Raw genomic sequence first — 13,868 nt, forward strand, 5'->3', positions numbered from 1 at the left:
ACACACATTATATACACTGCAGACACTCTCTCTCTGACACACATTATATACACTCTGCAGACACTCTGACACACATTATATACACTCTGCAGACTCTCTCTCTCTGACACACATTATATACACTCTGCAGACACTCTGACACACATTATATACACTCTGCAGACTCTCTCTCTCTGACACACATTATATACACTCTGCAGACACTCTCTGACACACATTATATACACTCTGCAGACACTCTCTGACACACATTATATACACTCTGCAGACACTCTCTCTCTGACACACATTATATACACTCTGCAGACACTCTCTGACACATTATATACACTCTGCAGACTCTCTCTCTCTGACACACATTATATACACTCTGCAGACACTCTCTGACACACATTATATACACTCTGCAGACACTCTCTGACACACATTATATACACTCTGCAGACACTCTCTCTGACACACATTATATACACTCTGCAGACACTCTCTCTCTGACACACATTATATACACTGCAGACACTCTCTCTGACACACATTATATACACTCTGCAGACACTCTCTCTCTGACACACATTATATACACTCTGCAGACACTCTCTCTGACACACATTATATACACTCTGCAGACACTCTCTCTCTGACACACATTATATACACTCTGCAGACACTCTCTCTCTGACACACATTATATACACTCTGCAGACACTCTCTCTGACACACATTATATACACTCTGCAGACACTCTCTCTCTCTGACACACATTATATACACTCTGCAGACACTCTCTCTGACACACATTATATACACTCTGCAGACACTCTCTGACACACATTATATACACTCTACAGACTCTCTCTCTGACACACATTATATACACTCTGCAGACACTCTCTCTCTCTGACACACATTATATACTCTGCAGACACTCTCTGACACACATTATATACACTCTGCAGACACTCTCTGACACACATTATATACACTCTGCAGACACTCTCTCTGACACACATTATATACACTCTGCAGACACTCTCTGACACACATTATATACACTCTGCAGACACTCTCTCTCTCTGACACACATTATATACACTCTGCAGACACTCTGACACACATTATATACACTCTGCAGACACTCTCTCTCTCTGACACACATTATATACACTCTGCAGACACTCTCTCTGACACACATTATATACACTCTGCAGACACTCTCTCTCTGACACACATTATATACACTCTGCAGACACTCTCTCTGACACACATTATATACACTCTGCAGACACTCTCTGACACACATTATATACACTCTGCAGACACTCTCTCTGACACACATTATATACACTCTCTCTGACACACATTATATACACTCTCTCTCTGACACACATTATATACACTGCAGACACTCTCTGACACACATTATATACACTGCAGACACTCTCTGACACACATTATATACACTCTACAGACACTCTCTCTCTCTGACACACATTATATACACTCTGCAGACACTCTCTCTGACACACATTATATACACTCTGCAGACACTCTCTCTCTGACACACATTATATACACTCTGCAGACACTCTCTGACACACATTATATACACTCTGCAGACACTCTCTCTCTGACACACATTATATACACTCTGCAGACACTCTCTCTGACACACATTATATACACTCTGCAGACACTCTCTGACACACATTATATACACTCTGCAGACACTCTCTCTCTGACACACATTATATACACTCTGCAGACACTCTCTCTCTGACACACATTATATACACTCTGCAGACACTCTCTGACACACATTATATACACTCTGCAGACACTCTCTCTCTGACACACATTATATACACTCTGCAGACACTCTCTGACACACATTATATACACTCTGCAGACTCTCTCTCTCTGACACACATTATATACACTCTGCAGACACTCTCTGACACACATTATATACACTCTGCAGACACTCTCTGACACACATTATATACACTCTGCAGACACTCTCTCTCTGACACACATTATATACACTCTGCAGACACTCTCTCTGACACACATTATATACATTCTGCAGACACTCTGACACACATTATATACACTCTGCAGACACTCTCTCTCTCTCTGACACACATTATATACACTCTGCAGACACTCTCTCTCTGACACACATTATATACACTCTGCAGACACTCTCTCTCTCTCTGACACACATTATATACACTCTGCAGACACTCTCTCTCTCTCTGACACACATTATATACACTCTGCAGACACTCTCTCTCTGACACACATTATATACACTCTGCAGACTCTCTCTCTCTGACACACATTATATACACTCTGCAGACACTCTCTCTCTCTCTGACACACATTATATACACTCTGCAGACACTCTCTCTCTGACACACATTATATACACTCTGCAGACACTCTCTCTGACACACATTATATACACTCTGCAGACACTCTCTCTCTGACACACATTATATACACTCTGCAGACTCTCTCTCTCTCTGACACACATTATATACACTCTGCAGACACTCTCTGACACACATTATATACACTCTGCAGACACTCTCTGACACACATTATATACACTCTGCAGACACTCTCTCTCTGACACACATTATATACACTCTGCAGACACTCTCTGACACACATTATATACACTCTGCAGACACTCTCTGACACACATTATATACACTCTGCAGACTCTCTCTGACACACATTATATACACTCTGCAGACTCTCTCTGACACACATTATATACACTCTGCAGACACTCTCTGACACACATTATATACACTCTGCAGACACTCTCTGACACACATTATATACACTCTGCAGACACTCTCTGACACACATTATATACACTCTGCAGACACTCTCTCTCTGACACACATTATATACACTCTGCAGACACTCTCTGACACACATTATATACACTCTGCAGACACTCTCTGACACACATTATATACACTCTGCAGACACTCTCTGACACACATTATATACACTCTGCAGACACTCTCTGACACACATTATATACACTCTGCAGACACTCTCTCTCTGACACACATTATATACACTCTGCAGACACTCTCTCTGACACACATTATATACATTCTGCAGACACTCTGACACATTATATACACTCTGCAGACACTCTCTCTCTCTCTGACACACATTATATACACTCTGCAGACACTCTCTCTCTGACACACATTATATACACTCTGCAGACACTCTCTCTCTCTCTGACACACATTATATACACTCTGCAGACACTCTCTCTCTCTCTGACACACATTATATACACTCTGCAGACACTCTCTCTCTGACACACATTATATACACTCTGCAGACTCTCTCTCTCTGACACACATTATATACACTCTGCAGACACTCTCTCTCTCTCTGACACACATTATATACACTCTGCAGACACTCTCTCTCTGACACACATTATATACACTCTGCAGACACTCTCTCTGACACACATTATATACACTCTGCAGACACTCTCTCTCTGACACACATTATATACACTCTGCAGACTCTCTCTCTCTGACACACATTATATACACTCTGCAGACACTCTCTGACACACATTATATACACTCTGCAGACACTCTCTGACACACATTATATACACTCTGCAGACACTCTCTGACACACATTATATACACTCTGCAGACACTCTCTCTCTGACACACATTATATACACTCTGCAGACACTCTCTGACACACATTATATACACTCTGCAGACTCTCTCTCTCTGACACACATTATATACACTCTGCAGACACTCTCTGACACACATTATATACACTCTGCAGACACTCTCTGACACACATTATATACACTCTGCAGACACTCTCTCTCTGACACACATTATATACACTCTGCAGACACTCTCTCTGACACACATTATATACATTCTGCAGACACTCTGACACACATTATATACACTCTGCAGACACTCTCTCTCTCTCTGACACACATTATATACACTCTGCAGACACTCTCTCTGACACACATTATATACACTCTGCAGACACTCTCTCTCTGACACACATTATATACACTCTGCAGACACTCTCTCTGACACACATTATATACACTCTGCAGACACTCTCTCTCTGACACACATTATATACACTCTGCAGACACTCTCTCTCTCTGACACACATTATATACACTCTGCAGACACTCTCTCTCTGACACACATTATATACACTGCAGACACTCTCTCTGACACACATTATATACACTCTGCAGACACTCTCTCTCTCTGACACACATTATATACACTCTGCAGACACTCTCTCTCTGACACACATTATATACACTGCAGACACTCTCTCTGACACACATTATATACACTGCAGACACTCTCTGACACACATTATATACACTCTGCAGACACTCTCTCTGACACACATTATATACATTCTTCAGACACAGAACAGTGTTGGGCCCCTTAGAAAAGTTTGATGAATTTGCAGAGGGTTTAAAGGACATTCATGAAAATGATATCAGGATTTGCCATATGAAGAGTGTTTGATGTCTCTGGGCCTATATTCACTGGAAGTCTGAACAATGAGGTATACCTTAACTGAAACTTATTGAATGGTGAAAGGCCTTGATAGAGTGGATGTGGAGCAATGTTTCCTCTGGTGAGAGTGCCTGACACTAGTGGACACAGCCTCAGATAGAGGGCATCCTTTTATTAAGGAGATAAAGAGGAATTTCTTTGCAAGAGAGTGGTACATCTGTGGAATTCTTTGCCACGGGCAGCTGTGGAAGCCAAGTCTTTTTGTCTATTGAAGACAGAGATTGACAGATTCTTGATTGGTCAGGGCTTGAAGCGTTCTTGGGAGAAGGCAGGAGATTGCAGTTGAGAGGAAAAAACAGATCAGCTATTATGAAATGCTTGAGCAGACTCAATGGGCCAAATTGCCAAGTTCTGTTCCTATATCTTATGGCCTTTATTATGACACACATTACATACACTCTTCAGGGCTTCCTCCTCTTTCCCTGGCATAATACACTCTGCAGATGGACCCGTATTTCACTGACTGACATTAGATAGAGGCCGCAAGCACCGTTTCTCTTGCTCTGACTGCAAGAGCTCCCGTTCCTCTGCCGTGTCTTGCCCCACCTCCTTTCCAGGATCTGTGAATGACTCAGTCCATGAGATCCCTCCTCATCTCCCCCTCACATAGAGCCCTGCTCTCAAATGCAGCAAGGACTCTCCCTGCCACAAAGCAGATCCTCTGTCTTATTTGCAGTCACTTGCTGACACACCTCAGTCGAATGTGAGTAAGAGGGAGGATGCAGAGGATTCAAGAAGCGATAGACTAACTGAGTGAGTGGGCAACAGGGGGGCAATTTGAGTAAATAGTCTGAGCTTCTCCATTTCAATTGAGAAAACACACAAAGAAGCTTGAGATATGAATGCCTGGGTAATGCTGATAATGAAAGGGGCTGGTTCTCGTCTACAAATACTGTGAAAGTGTCCACCATCAAAGACTTTCACAACCCTCTATCAAGGAACTCCACCGTCCAGGACATGCTCTCTTCTCACTGCTGCTATCAGGAAGGAGGTACACAAACCTCAGGGCTCACACCACCAGTTTCCAGAGCAGTTATTACCACTCAACCATCAGGCTTTTAACAAGAGGGGATAACTTCACTCGTCTCCGCTTGTCCCATCAATTAACTGTTCCCATGTATGTAACTTTCCCATAATTCCATGGGCTCTTATCTTGTTTAGCAGCCTCATGTGTGGCACCTTGTCAAAGGCCTTCTGAAAATCCAAATACACAACATCCACTACATCTCCCTTGTCCAGCCTACTTGTAATTTCCTCAAAAAATTGCAATAGGTTTGTCAGGCAGGATTTTCCTTTAAGGAAACCATGCTGAGTTCTGCCTATCTTGTCACATGCCTCCAGGTACTCCGTAACCTCATCCTTGACAATCGACTCCAACAACTTTCCAAATACCAATGTCAAGCTAACAGGTCTATAATTTAACAAGTACAAACAAGCTGGATGAACTCAGCAGGTCAGGCAGCATCCATTGAAAGGAGCAGTCAACGTTTCGGGTTGAGATCCCTCGTCAGGACTGAAGAAGGAGAGGGCAGGGGCCCTACAAAGGAGGGAGATGGAAGGTGCAGGTGAAAAACCAATCAGAGGAAAGATCAAGGGGTGGGGGATGGGAAGCATGGAGGGGATAGGCTGGAGAGGTGAAGAAGGAATGTAAGGGGTAAGCGCTATAGGTAGTAGAAGAAGGCAGAATCATGAGAGAGGTGATAGGCAGCTAGAAGAGGAGGCAGAGTGAAAGTGTGATAGGGGCAGGGAGAGGGTGGGAATTACCAGAAGTTGGAGAAGTCGATGTTCATACCAAGGGGCTGGAGACTACCCAGACGGTATATGAGGTGTTGCTCCTCCAACATGAGTTTGGCCTCATCATGGCAGTAGAGGAGGCCATGTATGGACATATCCGAATGGGGATGTGAAGGAGAGTTGAACTAAGTGGCAACTGGGAGATCTTGTCTGTTGTGGTGGACGGATCTTGACCATTGTGCTTGACGAAGCGGTCCCCCAATCTGCGTCGGGTCTCACCGATGTAGAGGAGGCCGAACCGGGAGCACCGGATGCAATAAATTACCCCAACAGACTCACAAGTGAAGTGTTGTCTCATCTGGAAGGACTGTTTGGGGCCCTGAATGGTGGTAAGAGAGGAGATGTAGGGACAGGTGAGGCAACACTTCACTTGTGAGTCTGTTGGGATATGTCCATACAGGTTGGAGGAGCAACACCTCATATACCCGTCTGGGTAGTCTCCAGTCCCTTGGTATGAACATCGAATTCTCCAACTTCCGGTAATTCCCACCCTCTCCCTTCCCCTATCACACTTTCACTCTGCCTCCTCTTCTAGCTGCCTATCACCTCTCTCATGATTCTGCCTTCTTCTACTACCTATAGTGCTTTCCTCTTACATTCCTTCTTCATCTCTCTGGCCTATGCCCTCCCTGCTTCCCCTCCCCCACCCCTTGATCTTTCCTCTGATTGGTTTTTCACCTGCACCTCCCCCTCCCCCACCTTATTTATAGGGCCCCTGCCCCCTCCTTCTTCAGTCCTGACGAAGGGTCTTGGCCCAAAACGTTGACTGCTCGTTTCAACGGATGCTGCCCAACCTGCTGAGTTCATCCAGCTTGCTTGTACGTGTTGATTTGACCACAGCATCTGCAGTGTACTTTGTTTACTAGGTCTATAATTTCCTTTTTGCTTCCTTGCCCCCTTCTTAAATAGCAGAGTGACATTTGCAATCTTCCAGTCCTCCAGAACCAAGCCAGAATCTATTGACTTTTGAAAGATCATTGCTAATGTCTCCGCAATCTCCACTACTACTTCCTTCAGAACACGAGGGTGCATTCCATCTGGTCCAGGAGATTTATCTACCCTCAGACTATTCAGCTTCCTGAGTACTTTCTCTGTCGTAATTGTGACTGCGCACACTTCTCTTCCCTGACACTCTTGAGTGTCCGGTATACTGCTGATGTCTTCCTCAGTAAAGACTGATGCAAAATACTTGTTCAGTTCCTCCGCCATCTCCCATTACAATTTCTCCAGCACCATTTTCTATCGGTCCTATATCTACTCTCACCTGTCTTTTTATATACTTGAAAAAGCTTTTAGTATCCTCTTTGATATTATTTGCTAGCTTCCTTTCACAGTTCGTATTTTCCCTCTTAATGACCTTCTTAGTTTCCTTTTGTAAGCTTTTAAAAACTTCCCGATCCTCTGTCTTCCCACTAATTTTTGCTTCCTTGTAGGCCCTCTCCTTTGCTTTTACTTGGGTTTTGACTTCTCTTGTCAGCCACGGTTGCATCCTTTTTCCATTTGAAAATGTCTTCTTCTTTGGAATATATCTGTCTTGCACCTTCCTCACTTCTCACATAAACTCCAGCCACTGCTGCTCTGCCGTCCTTCCCGCTAGTATCCCTTTCCAGTCAACCTTGGCCAGTTCCTCTCTCATGCCACTGTAATTTTCTTTACTCCACTGAAATACCAACACATCAGATTTCGGCTTCTCTTTCTCAAATTTCACAGTGAACTCAATCATGTTGTGATCACTGCCTCCTAAGGGTTCCTTCACCTCAATCTCTCTAATCACCTCTGGTTCATTACACAATACCCAATCCAGTACAGCCGATCCCCTAGTGGGCTCAACAACAAGCTGTTCTAAAAAGCCATCTTGTAGACATTCTCTCTCTTGAGATCCAGTGCCGATCTGATTTTCCCAATCCACTCACATGATAAAATCCCCCACAATTATCATAACACTGCCCTCCTGACAAGCCTTTTCTATTTCCTGTTGTAATTTGTAGTCCACATCACTGCAGCTGTTTGGAGGCCTGTAGGTAACTGCCATCAGGGTCCTTTTACCCCTGCGATTTCTTAGCTCAACCCATAAAGATTCTGTACCTTCCAATCCTATGTCACCTCTTTCTAATGATTTAATATCATTTCTTACCAATAAAGCCACATCACCCCCTCTGCCTACCTGCCTATCCTTCCGATACACCATGTATCCTTGGACGTTCAGCTCCCAGAGACATGCATCCTTTAGCCACATCTCAATGATGGCCACAACATCATACCTGCCAATCTGTAGCTGTACAACAAGATCATCCACCTTATTCCTTTTGCTGCGTGCATTTAAGTATAACACCTTAAGTCCAGTATTTGGTACTTTTTGCATTGATTGCACTGCAACTCATCCCAATGGCTGCAAATTCGCCCCATCACCTGCCTGTCCTTCCTGACATCTTTACTGCTCACTATCTTACATTTATTTCTGTATTCCCCCTCCTCCGCTCTATCATTCTGGTTCCCATCCCCCTGCCAAATTAGTTTAAACCCTCCCTAACAGCTCTATTAAACCTTCCCACCAGGATATTGGTCCCCTTTTGGTTAAACACAGAATGTATGTCAGTAGCTCATTGTTAATAATCCACCAGCCCAATGAATACTGACACTGTCTAGTCAAAACATTTTATTTTTGCTATGGTGTCTGTCAGTTGTTTTAACTGCCTGACTCAAGATCTGAGTGATTATGTTTAGGTCAGATGAAGAGAAATTCCTTTTCCTGGAGAGTAGTGAATCTGAGGAATTTGCTGCCCAGGAATGCTGTAGAGGCTACCTTATTAAATATATTTAAGACATAGATAGATATTTGCTTAGCAGTGGACCTAAGGATTCCAGAGAAGAAGCATGGCTAGAGATCAGGGTTACAAGCGTGTTTCAGGAAACAGGGTTTTAAACTCCCAGTACCAACTATCTTGCTGGCAAACATGCAGCTGTGGTGAATAAAATCGAGATCTCAGAGCTAGGGTGCTGAATCAGACAGATATTAGGTCCGTGTGTATCCTTGGTTTAATAGAATCCTGGTCGACCCCTTCTGTACCGGATGCAGCGATTCAGATTGATGGGTTTATTGTACACCGTCAGGATAGATCTATAGAGTCTCTCAAAAGCAGAGGTGGAGGAGTATGCCTCATGATCAACTCTTCTTGGTGCACAAATATATCAGTGCTGTCCCAATTCTGCTCACCAGACCTGGAGTATCCAGCAGTTGTGCCATCCTTTTTACCTACCACGGGAGGTCTCTGGGGTCATTCTGATAGCGGTTTACATTCCACCTCAGGCCAATGTCAATCAGGCTTTAGATGATCTGAGCAATGGGACCAACATGCACGAAAAAGCACATCCTAACTCCTTCACCATTGCTTTGGGAGATTTTAACTGGGCTAGTCTGAAAATATCACTAAGCAATATCAATAGATCACTTGCAATACTAGAGGAAACAACACACTGGACCATTGCTTCACCACCATCGAGAATGCCTGCCGTGCTGTTCCACGCCCTCACTTCGGGAAGTCTGATCACCTGGCTGTACTTCTACTCCCTGAGTATAGGCAGAGACTGAAGACTGCAGCACCAGTGGTGAGGATCAAGAAGGTTTGGACAAGGGAAGCACAGGAGCACCTACTGGACTGCTTTGAATTGGTGGACTGGACAGTATTCAGGGATTCATCTTCAAAACTGGATGAATATGCTGCAGTTGTTACCAACTTCATTAAAACCTGTGTGGATGAGTGTGTGCCTACAAAGACTTATTGTACATTCCCAAAACAAAAGCCATGGATGCACCACGAGGTACATCGTCTGCTGAACGCTATATCTGTGGCATTCAAGTCTGGTAACCCAAGCCTGTACCAGAGAACCAGATGTGATTTGCGGAGGGCTATTTCAAGGGTGAAGAGACAATTTCAAATGAGGTTGGAGGCAACATCGGATGCACGACAACTCTGGCAGGGTTTGCAAAACATTACTTCCTACAAAGCAAAGCCAATTAGCATGAATAGCAGTGATGCTTCACTACTAGATGAACTCAATGTCTTCTATGCCCGCTTTGAGAGGGAGAATACAACTATAGCTGTGAAGTTCCCAGCTGCACTTGATGACCCTGTTGTGATCTCTGTGTCTTTAAAGAGACAAGGTGGAAGGTCCTGATGGAGTACCTGGTATAGCTTTGAAAACCTGTGCCAGCCAACTGGCAGGAGTATTCAAGGATATTTTCAACCTCTCACTGCTACGGGTGTAAGTTTCTACTTGCTTTAAAAAGGCAACAATTATACCATTGCCTAAGAAAAATAATTTGGGCTGCCTTAATGACTATCACATCTACAGTGATGAAATGCTTTGAGAGGTTGTTCATGACTAGACTGAACTCCTGCCTTAGCAAGGACCTGACAGACGCAATCTCAGTGGCTCTCCACATGGCTTTAGACCACTTAGATAACACAAACACCTACATCAGGATGCTGTTTATCGACTATAGCTCAGCATTTAACACCATCATTCCCACAATCCTGATTGAGAAGTTACAGAACCTGGGCCTCTGGTCTTCCCTACGCAATTGGATCCTCGACTTCCTAACCAGAAGACCACAATCGGTGCAGATTAATGATGACATCTGCTCCTCACTGATGATCAATACTGGTGCACCTCAGGGGTGTGTGCTTAGCCCACTGCTCTACTCTCTATATACCCATGACTGTGTGGTTACGTATAGCTCAAATACCATCTATAAATTTGTTGTTGATACAACCATTGTTGGTAGAATCTCAGGTGGTGACAAGAGGGTGTACAGGAGTGAGATATGCCAACCAATGGAGTGGTGTCACAGCAACAACCTGGCACTCAACATCAGTACGACAAAAGAGCTGATTGGGGACTTCAGGAAGGGTATGTAAGGGCTTTCTTCTTTTATGTTACTGCTAAGGCTAATAAAATGGCTTGTTATGTTAAAAGTAAAAATGCTTCTTTGTTATGTTAACTGGTGAGAGAGAGCTTTCTCTCACAGCTTGTTTGGGTTATAATTACTGATAACTAGAATTGTATTCATTTGTTAACCAACTGGGATAGATGTTATTCTTTCTTGTGGGTCTGTAAGCTAGTGTTGCGCGGACTTTTGGGGAGACGGCGCGAGGGGGTTAGAAGGAGAAGATGCGATGTTGTAAGCTGGGCGATGGAACGGACCCCGAGCGAGGTTCTGAGGACCAGGATTTTCAGTGAGGAGAAGAGATGAGGACACATTCGTGTGGAGTGTCTGGTCGACTACCATGGTTGGTCCCAGGCGGCGGCTCGAGGAGGTCGGAGGGGATCGAATGGTGGCAAGAAGACTTTGTTAACTGAGCTCCAACGGTTGTACACGAAGTGGTTGGATTGATAAGTTTGGCGCCTTTTACTTTTCCTTTTATATTGTATCTCTATTAAGTACATAGTTCTAGTAAGATCTATAAAGTGTAATCATTTAATCACATATGGTGTACTGTCTGTTATTTGGCATGGTGGGAACATCACACAGCATCTACACAAGCTGATTACCCAGTTTGGTGGGGCTGGAAGGCTGCTCCCCTTAGACGGAAGTGAGCTGAGCGAGCCTGAGGCTTACCAGGGGGCTACAGGTAAAACGAAGGAACACATACTAATCCTCATAGAGAGATCAGAAATGGAGAGAGTGAACAGTTTCAAGTTCCTGGGTGTCAAGATCTCTGAGGATCTAACCTGGTCCCAACATATCGAAGCTGTTATAAAGAAGGCAAGACAGTGACTATACTTCATTAGGAGTTTGAAGAGATTTGGTATGTCAACAAACGCACTCAAAAACTTTTATAGATGTACCGTGGAGAGCATTCTGACAGGCTGCATCACTGCTGGAATGGGGCGGCTACTGCCCAGGACTGAAAGAAGCTGCAGAGGGTTGTAAATTTAGTCAGCTCCATCTTGGGTACCAGCCTACAAAGTACGCAGGACATCTTCAAAGCACAGTGTCTCAGAAAGGCAGCGTCCATTATTAAGGACTTCCAGCATCCAGGACATGCCCTTTTCTCACTGTTACCATCAGGTAGGAGATACAGAAGCCTGAAGGCACACACTCAGTGATTCAGGAACAGCTTCTTCCCCTCTGCCGTCCAATTCCTAAATGGACATTGAATGGACACTACCTCACTTTTTAATATATAGTATTTCTGCTTTCTGCACGATTTTAAATCTATTCAATATACACATAGTGTAATTTTTTTCCTTTTTTTTCTATGTACATGGGACAAATAAAGTTAATCTTTAATCTTGAATGGAAAAGTACAGTGTAGTTGATTATTCAGTGATTGTTCCAACATCACTTTTATACTATACAATTTGAAACATTCAAGAAATACAATAAATGTTTAATTCTAATGCAGTAAATTAAAAAGGCTTCTCTCTTGAAATTTAGAAGTTAGATTTTGAAAGAAACAAGAATTAGCAGTAAATGCTTCAGAGAAAAAGTTCATCTGGCATCAAAAACAACCAATCTCTTTGTTCTCTTCTTGTACATTATTCTGTAACCGCATTCTCAGCATCGGATCGGGTCTCTTGCTTTAATTTCATTTTCAGTGTGACACTCTCCACAAATGTAGATCATAGGTTGTCGCTTTGGAGGCTGCAAGTCCTTCTGGATACCCATTTCCATATGCTGTTTGGTTTAAGCAAGCTACTGCCAGGGGCTTATTTCCACACCAAAATGATCAAATCCCTAAAGCCCTCACATGAGGCCGACGACCCGTCTCCGAAAATCTTTTTTCCTTCTTCTATATTATGTATTGCATTGAACTGCTGCTGCTAAGTTAACAAATTTCACGTCACATGCTACCTGATCCTGAAGGTAGGCAGATGGAGCTGAGTACACAGCCAGATCCATCATGTTCTTATTGAATGGTGAAGCAGATGCGACAGGCCAAATGGCTGCCTCCTGCTCTTAGTTTTTATGTTGGCTCCATCCCACCCCAGCAGTGTCCCCTCTTTCACTCTTACCACATTACCTCCACCCTCAGAGGCGGGCCTCTCTCTGTAGCACTGAGTGAGTGCAGAACTGTTTGGTTAGACTGTAAAACATAGAAACAGACTTAGGGCATTTGGCCCATTGTGTGGGGTTTGGGGAGGGAGAGCCAGGCTGGCTTTACTGAGGGTGCAGTTACAGTCCAGTCAACAGCAGGAGGGCAGGAGGCTACACTGTTGAAAGGGGAGGCAATTGGGAGCACTCCAGATCCCATGGCCTCTATTAACCAGGAAGCTTAATCAACATCAACCACACACTAACCCCTTTCAATTCTCCCCACTTCCCCAACAAAAGGAGGGGAGGGAGGGAGAAGGGAGAAGAGGAGGAGGGAGAAGGAAGGGAGGGGGAGAGAAAAGGAAAAGAGGAGGGGAGGGAGGAGTGGTGGCCAGGAGGGGGCA

General features: G+C 43.9%; 1 protein-coding gene and 1 pseudogene across 3 annotated transcripts in view; both read right to left on the minus strand.

Moving 5' to 3' along the window:
* Nucleotides 1-13,868, minus strand: part of stim1b (stromal interaction molecule 1b) — a 223,659-nt gene that overhangs the window by 117,794 nt on the left and 91,997 nt on the right. The window lies entirely within an intron of this gene.
* On the minus strand, nucleotides 12,704-13,159 carry LOC140725991 (DNA-directed RNA polymerases I, II, and III subunit RPABC4 pseudogene; annotated as a pseudogene).

This window comes from Hemitrygon akajei, chromosome 4, assembly GCF_048418815.1.
Source record: "Hemitrygon akajei chromosome 4, sHemAka1.3, whole genome shotgun sequence".
Classification (NCBI taxonomy): domain Eukaryota; kingdom Metazoa; phylum Chordata; class Chondrichthyes; order Myliobatiformes; family Dasyatidae; genus Hemitrygon; species Hemitrygon akajei.